Here is a 10,812-nt window from a genome sequence, read left to right on the forward strand (position 1 = left end):
ATAGGAGCTCTAAATGTGGTCATATTGGAACAGATGACTACCCAATGTCAGTCTGGATAGTTTTAGGTCTGCTAGGACTGTGGTAAACAATGACTGCTCAACAGAAGCCAGGAACTGCTAAGCTGTGCTAAGCCCATAGTGCTCTGTAGTTTGTTCCTGGTTTAAGGGGACAAGTGGATAGTTGCAGTTGAGGTCGTATTACCTGAAGGCCTGTATTGGTTATGGTCTGGTCAGATCAGTACCAATGAAGCGTGAAACTTCTAACCAGGTGGAGAGTTGGTCTGGTGAGGGCCATTGGGATCTGAGTCTTAGGGTACTGTCACACAGTGCAATTTTGATCGCTACGACGGCACGATTCGTTACTAAGCGCGGCCCTGCGCTTAGTAACCCGATGTTTACCCTGGTTACCAGCGAACGCATCGCTGGATCGCTGTCACACACAACGATCCAGCGATGACAGCGGGAGATCCAGCGACGAAAGAAAGTTTCAAACGATCTGCTACGACGTACGATTCTCAGCAGGGTCCCTGATCGCAGTAGCGTGTCAGACACTGCGAGATCGTAACGATATCGCTAGAACGTCACGAATCGTGCCGTCGTAGCGATCAAAATTGCACTGTGTGACAGTACCCTAAGAAACAGAGGCCATCTGCCCTATTGTGGGAAGGGATCTACTATAAAAAGAGGAGGCCAGGTGTGGCCTGATTGTTCAATCTGCCGACCCTTATAAATGAAACAAACTCCTTGAGAGTAGGACCTCAAATGGAGAAGGCCATCTATCTCCTACATTGTGAGGAGAATTATACAACTGGAGGTCTCTGGTAAGTATAGTCTTGGCTGAGGACACATGTATGGTTCAGAGAGACTTGTTACAGAGAGTGACATATTGATTAGGTTATATATACTGTTAGGGTAACTAAGAGATAGTGCTAACTTGTGTGGCATTGTACCCTTCATAATTGTAGGATTCTGTGCCTATGAAGAGTGTTGTATAAACCATAAAGCCTTCATGCGAAAATTGTTTAGTAAAAGTATTGAGATTGGTGGACATGAGACTCTCAGCAGTTTGAAGCCGCTGGACTGCTTTGTGAGATTGCAGACATAAATTTGCACTTAAAAGGGTTTTTTCCAGGCACACAGAAATTATTAATGCATTTTATGACCTTTAAAAAAGGAAGAACCATCTTAATGTACTTGCTGTTAAAAATCTGCTCTGTTCCAGAACATGTGGCTTTGTGACCTCCAGCTCCTTACTTCCTGCTACAGTCTGTTCAAAGCACAGATCACAGGGATTTTCCTGTCTGTGCTTTGAATGACTGAGCCAGGAGCTCTGCAGCTGCTCTAAATTGTGATGTAATGGGGGCAAGGACTGTGAGCAGCAAATTTACAGTCACTGGAGATTTGCACAGGGAAGGAGGGAAGCACATTGCAGATTCGACATAGAACAAGTCATATCAACTTCTGACTTTGGCTAAAAGCTGTACCAACTTCCAAGGGGGCAGATGTCCCAGGCCTTGCGCTTAGAGGGGCCAGCCCAAAGATAATGCTACCCTTAACTATATAGTTAAGTTCTACAATAGAGCAGGGAGACATGATCTTTCTCCACTACCTCTCTGCATTTTGTAGACCACAGGTCGCTTTAAGCCTGAGATCTACAGAATGGCAGGGTGATGGGCTGGCCTAGGAGCCAGTGAATACGCAGGACGTCAGAGTCCCGGTGCGGTGACGTCATCACTCCACACTGGAACTCTGACGTCCTGTGTATGCTTTGTAGGTGGACTCATCAGGATCCTGGTTTTGGTGAGTATATCATGTTTTTTTTATTTTAATTGAAGCTTGTGGTGTGATTTAGGGGCATCATAAGCAATGGGGGACTCTCATACAGAGTGGAGGACCCTGAAACAGTGGGGGGCCCTCATGCATTGTAGAGACTACTGTGGGGAGCCCTCGTAAATTGTAAGGGCCATTATACAGTGTGGGAGGCATTATACTGTTTAGGGGCTAATGCGGGGGGGCCATTATACAGCTTGGGGGTCAGTGTGAGTACCATTTTACAGTTTGGGGCTAATGCATGAGCCATTATACTGTTTGGGGGCTAATACAGGTGCCATTATGCAGATTGGGGGCTAATGCAAGGGCTATTACACAGCTTGAGGGCTAATGTGTGGGCCATTATACTGTTTGAGGGCTAAGGCTGCGCCCAATATACAGTGTAGAAGTGTGGAGACATGGGGGATTAGTGCATGCTCTCATCCACTTGGCTGAGACTGCCTGGACCAGGGTTTGCTCTCCATTCCCATGGGCAGAATACTGCTTGGACAACACATGGCGAGGGTAAAACAGTGTGGTGATACTTATTGAACCACTACCAGACACTAACATATAGAACAGTCCTAGCAAAATACCCAAGGTGGTGCAAATTACAGAGCCTCACCTTTCCGCTGACTCGCCAGGGTTAGAGAAGCTGTGACTTTGGGGCTTCCCAGAGAGGCGATAACGACAAGCTTAGGAAGTTGACTGTCCATCGAAGCAAAGTGGCCAGGTGAGCGGAGGGTCACAACCTGGCCTCTCTGAACGTTTTCATGGGGCCAGGTAGCCGGTGGGTCACAATCCTGGCTTCTCCAATCCTATCCATGGTCCAGGTGATCCGAGGGTCCCAAACCTGGCTTCCCCAAACGTATACATGGGTTCAGTAATTGTCAGTGGAGTAGATCTGTACTACTCCAGCTAGGGCCGAGGTCCCTTAAGCTAACGTCCTGTAGAATGTCATCTGTGTTCACCTTTATGGTGTCATGGTCCCTTGGCTGTAGTTCTCTAGAACCTGTCTTGATGGTGTCCTGGCTTTTGAGTTATTGAGTCTCATCTCTGCTGAAGGATCAACATCTTTTTTATACCTACATCTGTGGTACAGGTCATCATCCACAGGTCAGGAAGGAGGTAGGATGAGTTTAATTCTCATTGTATGATTATTTAATCAATCTGCATAGTTCGTCCTTCACTGTTTTGTGTATCAACAATCTACATGGCTGGGTAAAATGGGTAATCAACATATTCGCAAACTTCAGTTGTTCAATGACCCTGGGTCCATGTTCTCCAAAGATAGCAATGCAATAAACTATAGAAGCTGATATAAGAGGTAAACAGCAGCCATTCATCAATTTTAACAGTCAACTTTAAGACTCGTGACAAAAGTCTATGGTTCTTGACCCACTGAAGAAAAACACAAGTTCAATAGTCATCATTCAGACAATAGCCTATGTCTCCTGGGCTACTGAAAATAGATGTCTGGTATAATTATTAAGCTTAAATGCTGAATTGTCACAGGTAGCTAATGTGTGGGCTATTATACAGTTTGGGGCCTACCACGAGGTCCCTCATACGGTGTGGTGACTAATTTTGGGGATTCTCATACATTGGGGGGTTCTCATATTGTGGATGGGCCCTTCATACATTGTATGGACATCTGTGGGGGTCCTCATAAACTGAGGGCCATTATACAGTGTGAGAGTGGCTGCCATTATACAGTTTGGGGCCTACCGTGGAGGTAATCATACAGTATGGGGCTACTGCCTTCTGTGGGAGCACTGGTGACATATGATGTATAGGGGAGCTGTGAGTTCACCAGACTGTATGGGAGAGCTGTGAGCACATTATACTGTGTATACGGGAGCTGATCGACAATTATACAGTGTATAGGGGGCATTATGTTGTGAATAGGGGAGCTGTAGCCGATCATACTGTGTATACCGAAGCTGTGGCCCAGCATACTGTATATATGGGAGCTGTGGAGCCATTATAGTGTGTATAGGGAACTGTTGGCCCATTATACTGTGTATAGGGCTGATGTTTGCCCTTTATATTGTGTATAGGGGAGCTGTACAGTGGAGTCTCAGTGGATATTATTTAATGTTAATTGGCACTTAAAATTTATTTATATAGGGGTACTCAGGGTATTGTGAGCATCTAAAATTTCTAGGGGTAAAATGTGGACATTATATTTTAGAGCATTTTCACTGAGCATTAATATTTTCTAGGGTGCAATGGCAACTAGAGGGCATAAAGGAGGCATTATTACTATATTATGGGCACAATGGTGGGCATTTTTATGTATGGCAGTAAGAGGAGCGCTGTTATTATGCCAAACAGCAGGTGCAATAGGGACACATATGGCAGCAGCGGCTCAGCATTGGGTTGAGTAGTTTGTGCCGGTTGCGAATAGATGGAGACAGTGCCAGAATTTTGAGCAGTCACGCGTGTCTTTGTTGTAATCTCTACAGAGGAGTCATGGCTGGAAGAAGTTGTCATGTTGGTACAGGCCACATGGAAAAGATAGGAAAAATGAACGACTCTACGAGAGAGAACACATAGTCGCAATAATACACAGGTGGGCATAGCTTTTGGCCCCACTTGGAAGACCCCACCATAACATTGCAGCTTTGCTTGCCTATATTGTCTGCTGCACATAAGAAAACCGCAGCTGAAAGTCAGTACGTGGAAAGCAATATAAGAAAAGAATAATTTTGCAAACAACTAAACCACTAGTGAGGACAAGGGGATTATCAGGACAAAAGAGAATAAGTAAGGAGGGTGGGGGAGCTTTGTATTTGCTCTGATTTTATAAAGCGTAATTTCCTTCTATGTAATCGGCGCCCATCTGCCACTTTACTCCGCTTTACTGCTGAGTTATGTCTAGCCTTTTTTTTTCTGCCAATCTCACAAATCACATCTGTGAGCAGAAGCTTTTGTTAAAACTCCCAAGATTAATATAGAAGGAGATTGACAAATTATAAGACATACATTTTTTATGCAAAGTAAATCCATGCTTCAAAATGCTCATTTAGTCTGAAACCTGTCAGCTATAGTTAGTTTATCGCTGCTGAGTGAAAGCATTCGTGTCCTCTGAAGTCCGAGGCTCGCTTACTGACAGTATGGGCATGGTTCACATATTGCATACACAGAGCATGCAGATCAGCCAAGTGTTCACCGATTGCTTCTAAAATCAATATAAATGAGTAAGACCTCACTCACACCTCAGTTCTTTTTGAGTGCTATCCGTGTTTTTCATGGATAGCACTTGTGTCTGCGATAGTCTATGGGGCCATTAACATTCTGTGATTTTCCGCAGATCGACTGGTTCGCGAAATCGCTGAGAAATGTCCAATTTTGATCTGAATGATGGATCATAATCAGCAATGCAAGTCAATGGCTTCATGAGGACTGTTACATGGGAGAAATTTTTTTTCTTATTTTCTCCATGTTAGAGAAAAACTGATGACACTCGGATCAAAGTCTGATGAAAATAATTGTTAAATTCTTCTCCTATGAGAAAAAAATTGATGTTTGAATCAGCTTAGTGTCTTTTTCAAAACTCGGCATATTAAACTGCAGTAACGCACAGCAGATAATTAATCCATAATTCTTTATAAAAGCTTCATCTTGTACATTGGACGGCCAAGTACAAAACATAAGTGTCCATGACTGGTCACCCAGTGTTGTCATCATGGTTACAAAAATATTCTTACCCAGTATATATGTAGTGAAGATGCTGTGAATATGGAACCTGGGCTTCTGCAACCCATCTAGCAATATATCTTGGGCCTCTTCCTCTCACACCCAAAACATAGTGTGAGGCAGTGACAGGTGTTATATGCGAGGGTCGCTATGTGTCCCCTAGAATGCACATAGAGGTGTATTAAGACTGCTGGAGCACATTGCAGTTACAGGCATAACTGTGATTGCAGTGCAAAACAAAAGTAAGTTTGGTCTTGGGCCAGCTATTTGCCCAAGGCAGATTTAAGAAAACCTTTTATTTTTGGAGTGATCTACAGGATGGTAGTGGGCAGTGCGCTCCCTCCAGGCCGGGTCTTACAAGTGGCCCATGGCCACAGATTCCATTTAGAAACCCTGCAGCAAAGGGTTGGGTGTGTCAGTCTTGGTTTGCAAACATGCAGAGCCGGTGGCTCTGCAAAGCTCAGCCTGTGTGAAGTAACACGGAGCCAAGCGAAGCCAAAAGGCCTGGCACCCCTCAGCGTAGTACGGTGGTGCAGTCACAATCGGACTCTGATACAGACTTGATTCCCAGCTGCAAACCAGAGGATACCCTTTGTTTTTCCATTTGTAAGTACGTTGGATATTAAAGAGACTTTGTTTTTTAACTTTTCCTGTGGTCACTGCCTATCTGTCACACTGCACCAACCCCATTGCACTACAATAGGTACATGGTTACATAGGTTGAAAATAGACCTATGTTCATCAAGTTCAACCTTTCTCCACCAATTGTGCATTTTGTCAATAAATTAACTATAACCTGCAATGTTATGTGTATTGAGGAAATCATCCAGCCCTTTTTTAAAAGCTCAGTCAGTGTCTGCCATTACTACCTCTTGTGGTCGAGCATTCCACAGTCTGACTGATCTAACTGTAAAGAGCCCTTTCCTATTTAGCTATTGGAATCACCTTTCTTCAACCCTTAATGAGTGTCCCCTGGTCCTAAGTTGTTACTACACTAGTTGTAGATGCCCATCTTCTCAGTGACTCTGCCAGATTTAGTCTGAATTCTTATGTATGTTGAACTAGAGAGGAGTAATTCGATTTGCTCAGTCTTGGTCCAGGATCCTGTCTGGTTCTCCGTGGCAGCTGGTTAACACTTTCGCATCCGGACCATTTTTAGTTTGACATCCTGAGTAGTAATGAGAGGACCCGTGAATATTTGGGTGAGGATGGAACTTGACCTCTAACTCAAACCCAATAGAAGTCAGTGGAAACCCAAACTTTGGTGCGGTAATATAGTGCCAGTTAGGGCTAGGGGGCTGCAAAAGGAAGTCAAAGGTGCGAAGAGCAGAATAATTACCCTGCAAACAAATCTGGATAGGAAAATTACTTAAAATAACATAAAAAAAGAAAAAATATAATCTTGAACCAGGAGGTGGAGTTCCAAGTGGAGAAGAGGTTAAGGAGGATGTGGTGGTTTATGGGAAAGAGTGAGAGTAAGACGAGAAATTTGACACTTGTTTTTTTAATATATGTTTTGTGAGGTAGGGTACTCTGAAAACAGACAGTGTAATAATCTTCTGGCCACTCTCTCTCTGTATACAGGCCGTGTAATACTCTGCAATTTTTTAGGGTTGAAAACAATGAGGAGAGCATCAAATAGGAGATGTGGACATGTTGCTGGTGGTGATGTAGCTCCTGCAGGAAGAGAGATGGCATGGTAGATCTGTGTCTGCTACACTCCCAAATAAAACGCCTTCCTCTGCTACAAGCAGGTGCGATGACACAGCATTCTTAGTTAATCCAGACATATTTCTCAGTAGGTCAAGAGTCATAGGGACCATGTCCCTTGCTAGAGGAATACAGGTCTGCTCCATTGACCATCACTGCACCATCAAAGACGTTTGGAGAATCCAGGTTGGGACAATCAGGTCACCTGGCCACTTACCTCAATGGACTGTCAGCTCCCTAAGTTTGTCATTACCTCTCTGTGGATGCTCGTCAAAAGCAGGGTGCCACTGGTGGGGGTAGATGGCCCTAGAAGTACTGATGTCGCAACTGATCTTATCCCAGTGAGCCAGCGGAAGGGTGAGACTCGTAGTTTTCACAATCTTGTGTATTTGCTGGGACTGTTCTTTATGTTATTGTCTGTTGGTGGTGCAATAAAGTATTGCCACACTGTTTTACCCTCACCCTGTGTTGTTTGAGCAGTATTCTGCTCACGAGAAAGAAGAGCGGACATTCATTAGGATGAGCCCTGGTCCATGAGGTCTTTCTAAACACACACGGGCCAGAGGACAAGCACACCCACTGACCCTTGTTTCTCCACTCTTGGTGGCAGTGGTGGGATACTACTCAGCCCAGCGGATCCGAGACAGCTGCAGGGGACTAGTGTTTGTAGACACCGTCCAAAGGCTCCACAACCAGGGAGGCATATAGACAGCATACTGTCATAATCTCTGCAGGCAGAGATCATAGCAAGCCTATAGAGGGACAAGCTCTCGGAAGATGGAACTATACTGACCATGAACTAAGCCTGCCGCGCAACTAGAAATAGCCAGGTAGCATTTCCTATTTATCGCTAGATGCCCAGCTCTGGCCTAAGACCTAAATAGCTAGCAGAGGGAAATATAAGACCTGGCTCACCTCTAGAGAAATATTCCAAAGAAGACAGTAGCCCCCCACATATAATGACGGTGAGTTCAGATGAAACAACAAACGCAGCAGGAAAATAGTCTTAGCAAATTTGAGGTCCGCTTGCTAGATAGCAGAAGACAGATAGTATACTTTCATGGTCAGCAGAAAAACACTAACAAAACACCATCCAGAGATTACCTTAAACTCTGGCATTAACTCATAACGCCAGAGTAGCAATCCCTGATCAACGAGAGCTTTCCAGACACAGTAACAAAACTTCAGCTGTGAACTGGAACAAATAGGCAAAACAAAACATGGACAAAAGTCCAACTTATCTAGTAGTTGTCTAGAAGCAGGAACAAGCACTGAGAGGCATCAGATAACATTGTTGACCGGCAAGAAACCACCAGAGAAATGAGCTTAAATAGCGACACCCACTACTGATGGAACCAGGTGAAACAGGAAAGAGGATGACAAGTCCAATTCCACAAGCGGCCACCGGGGGAGCCCAGAATCCAAATTCACAACAGTACCCCCCCCTCAAGGAGGGGGCACCGAACCCTCACCAGATCCACCAGGGCGACCAGGATGAGCCCTATGGAAGGCACGAACAAGATCAGAAGCATGAACATCAGATGCATTGACCCAAGAATTATCCTCCTGGCCGTAACCCTTCCAGTTGACCAGATACTGGAGTTTCCGTCTGGAAACACGAGAGTCCAAAATTTTCTCCACAACGTACTCCAACTCACCCTCAACCAACACCGGAGCAGGAGGCTCAACTGAAGGTACAACAGGTACCTCATACCTGCGCAATAACGACCGATGAAAAACGTTATGAATGGAAAAGGACGCAGGGAGGTCCAAACGGAAAGAAACAGGATTAAGAATCTCCAATATTCTATAAGGGCCGATGAACCGAGGTTTAAACTTAGGAGAAGAGACCCTCATAGGGACAAAACGAGAAGACAACCACACTAAATCTCCAACACAAAGCCGAGAACCAACACGACGATGACGGTTGGCAAAACGCTGAGTCTTCTCCTGGGACAACTTCAAATTGTCCATAACCTGCCCCCAGATGTGATGCAATCTCTCCACCACCGCATCCACTCCAGGACAATCCGAGGATTCCACCTGACCGGAGGAAAATCGAGGGTGAAACCCCGAATTACAAAAAAACGGGGACACCAAGGTGGAAGAACTGGCCCGATTATTGAGGGCGAACTCTGCCAATGGCAAAAAAGCAACCCAATCATCCTGGTCAGCAGAGACAAAACACCTCAGATATGTCTCAAGGGTCTGATTAGTCCGCTCGGTCTGGCCATTAGTCTGAGGGTGAAAAGCAGATGAAAAAGACAAATCTATGCCCATCCTAGCACAGAATGCCCGCCAAAATCTAGACACAAATTGGGTACCTCTGTCAGAAACAATATTCTCAGGAATACCGTGCAATCGGACAACATTCTGAAAAAACAGAGGAACCAACTCAGAAGAAGAGGGCAACTTGGGCAGAGGAACCAAATGGACCATTTTAGAGAAACGGTCACAGACCACCCAGATGACAGACATCTTCTGGGAAACAGGCAGATCTGAAATAAAATCCATCGAGATGTGTGTCCAAGGCCTCTTAGGAATAGGCAAGGGCAACAGCAGTCCACTAGCCCGAGAACTACAAGACTTGGCCCGAGCACAAACGTCACATGACTGCACAAAGACTCGCACATCTCGTGACAGGGAAGGCCACCAGAAGGATCTTGCCACCAAATCCCTGGTACCAAAAATTCCGGGATGACCTGCCAATGCAGAAGAATGTACCTCAGAGATGACTCTGCTGGTCCAATCATCCGGAACAAACAGTCTATCAGGCGGACAACGATCCGGTCTATCCGCCTGAAACTCTTGCAAGGACCGCCGCAGATCAGGAGAAACGGCCGACAAAATTACTCCCTCCCTAAGGATACCTGTGGGTTCAGAATTACCAGGAGAGTCCGGGTCAAAACTCCTAGAAAGGGCATCTGCCTTAACATTCTTAGAACCCGGTAGGTATGACACCACAAAATTAAAGCGAGAAAAAAATAAAGACCAGCGCGCCTGTCTAGGATTCAGGCGTCTGGCAGTCTCAAGATAAATCAAATTTTTGTGGTCAGTCAATACCACCACCTGATGCCTAGCCCCCTCGAGCCAATGGCGCCACTCCTCAAACGCCCACTTCATGGCCAAAAGCTCCCGATTCCCAACATCATAATTCCGCTCTGCGGGCGAAAATTTGCGAGAAAAGAAGGCACAAGGCCTAATGACGGAGCAGTCGGAACCTTTCTGCGACAACACTGCCCCAGCTCCGATCTCCGAAGCGTCAACCTCAACCTGAAAAGGCAGATTCACATCAGGCTGACGCAACACAGGGGCAGAGGCAAAACGGCGCTTAAGCTCCTGAAAGGCCTCTACAGCATGAGGGGACCAATTAGCAACATCAGCGCCTTGTCTGGTCAAATCAGTCAGTGGTTTAACGACATCCGAAAAACCAGCAATAAATCGGCGGTAAAAGTTGGCAAAGCCCAAAAATCTCTGAAGACCCTTAAGAGAGGAGGGCTGAGTCCAGTCACAAATAGCTTGCACCTTGACGGGATCCATCTCAATGGAAGAGGGAGAAAAAATATACCCCAAAAAGGAAATCTTCTGGAC

Source organism: Ranitomeya variabilis, chromosome 1, assembly GCF_051348905.1.
Source record: "Ranitomeya variabilis isolate aRanVar5 chromosome 1, aRanVar5.hap1, whole genome shotgun sequence".
Lineage (NCBI taxonomy): Eukaryota > Metazoa > Chordata > Amphibia > Anura > Dendrobatidae > Ranitomeya > Ranitomeya variabilis.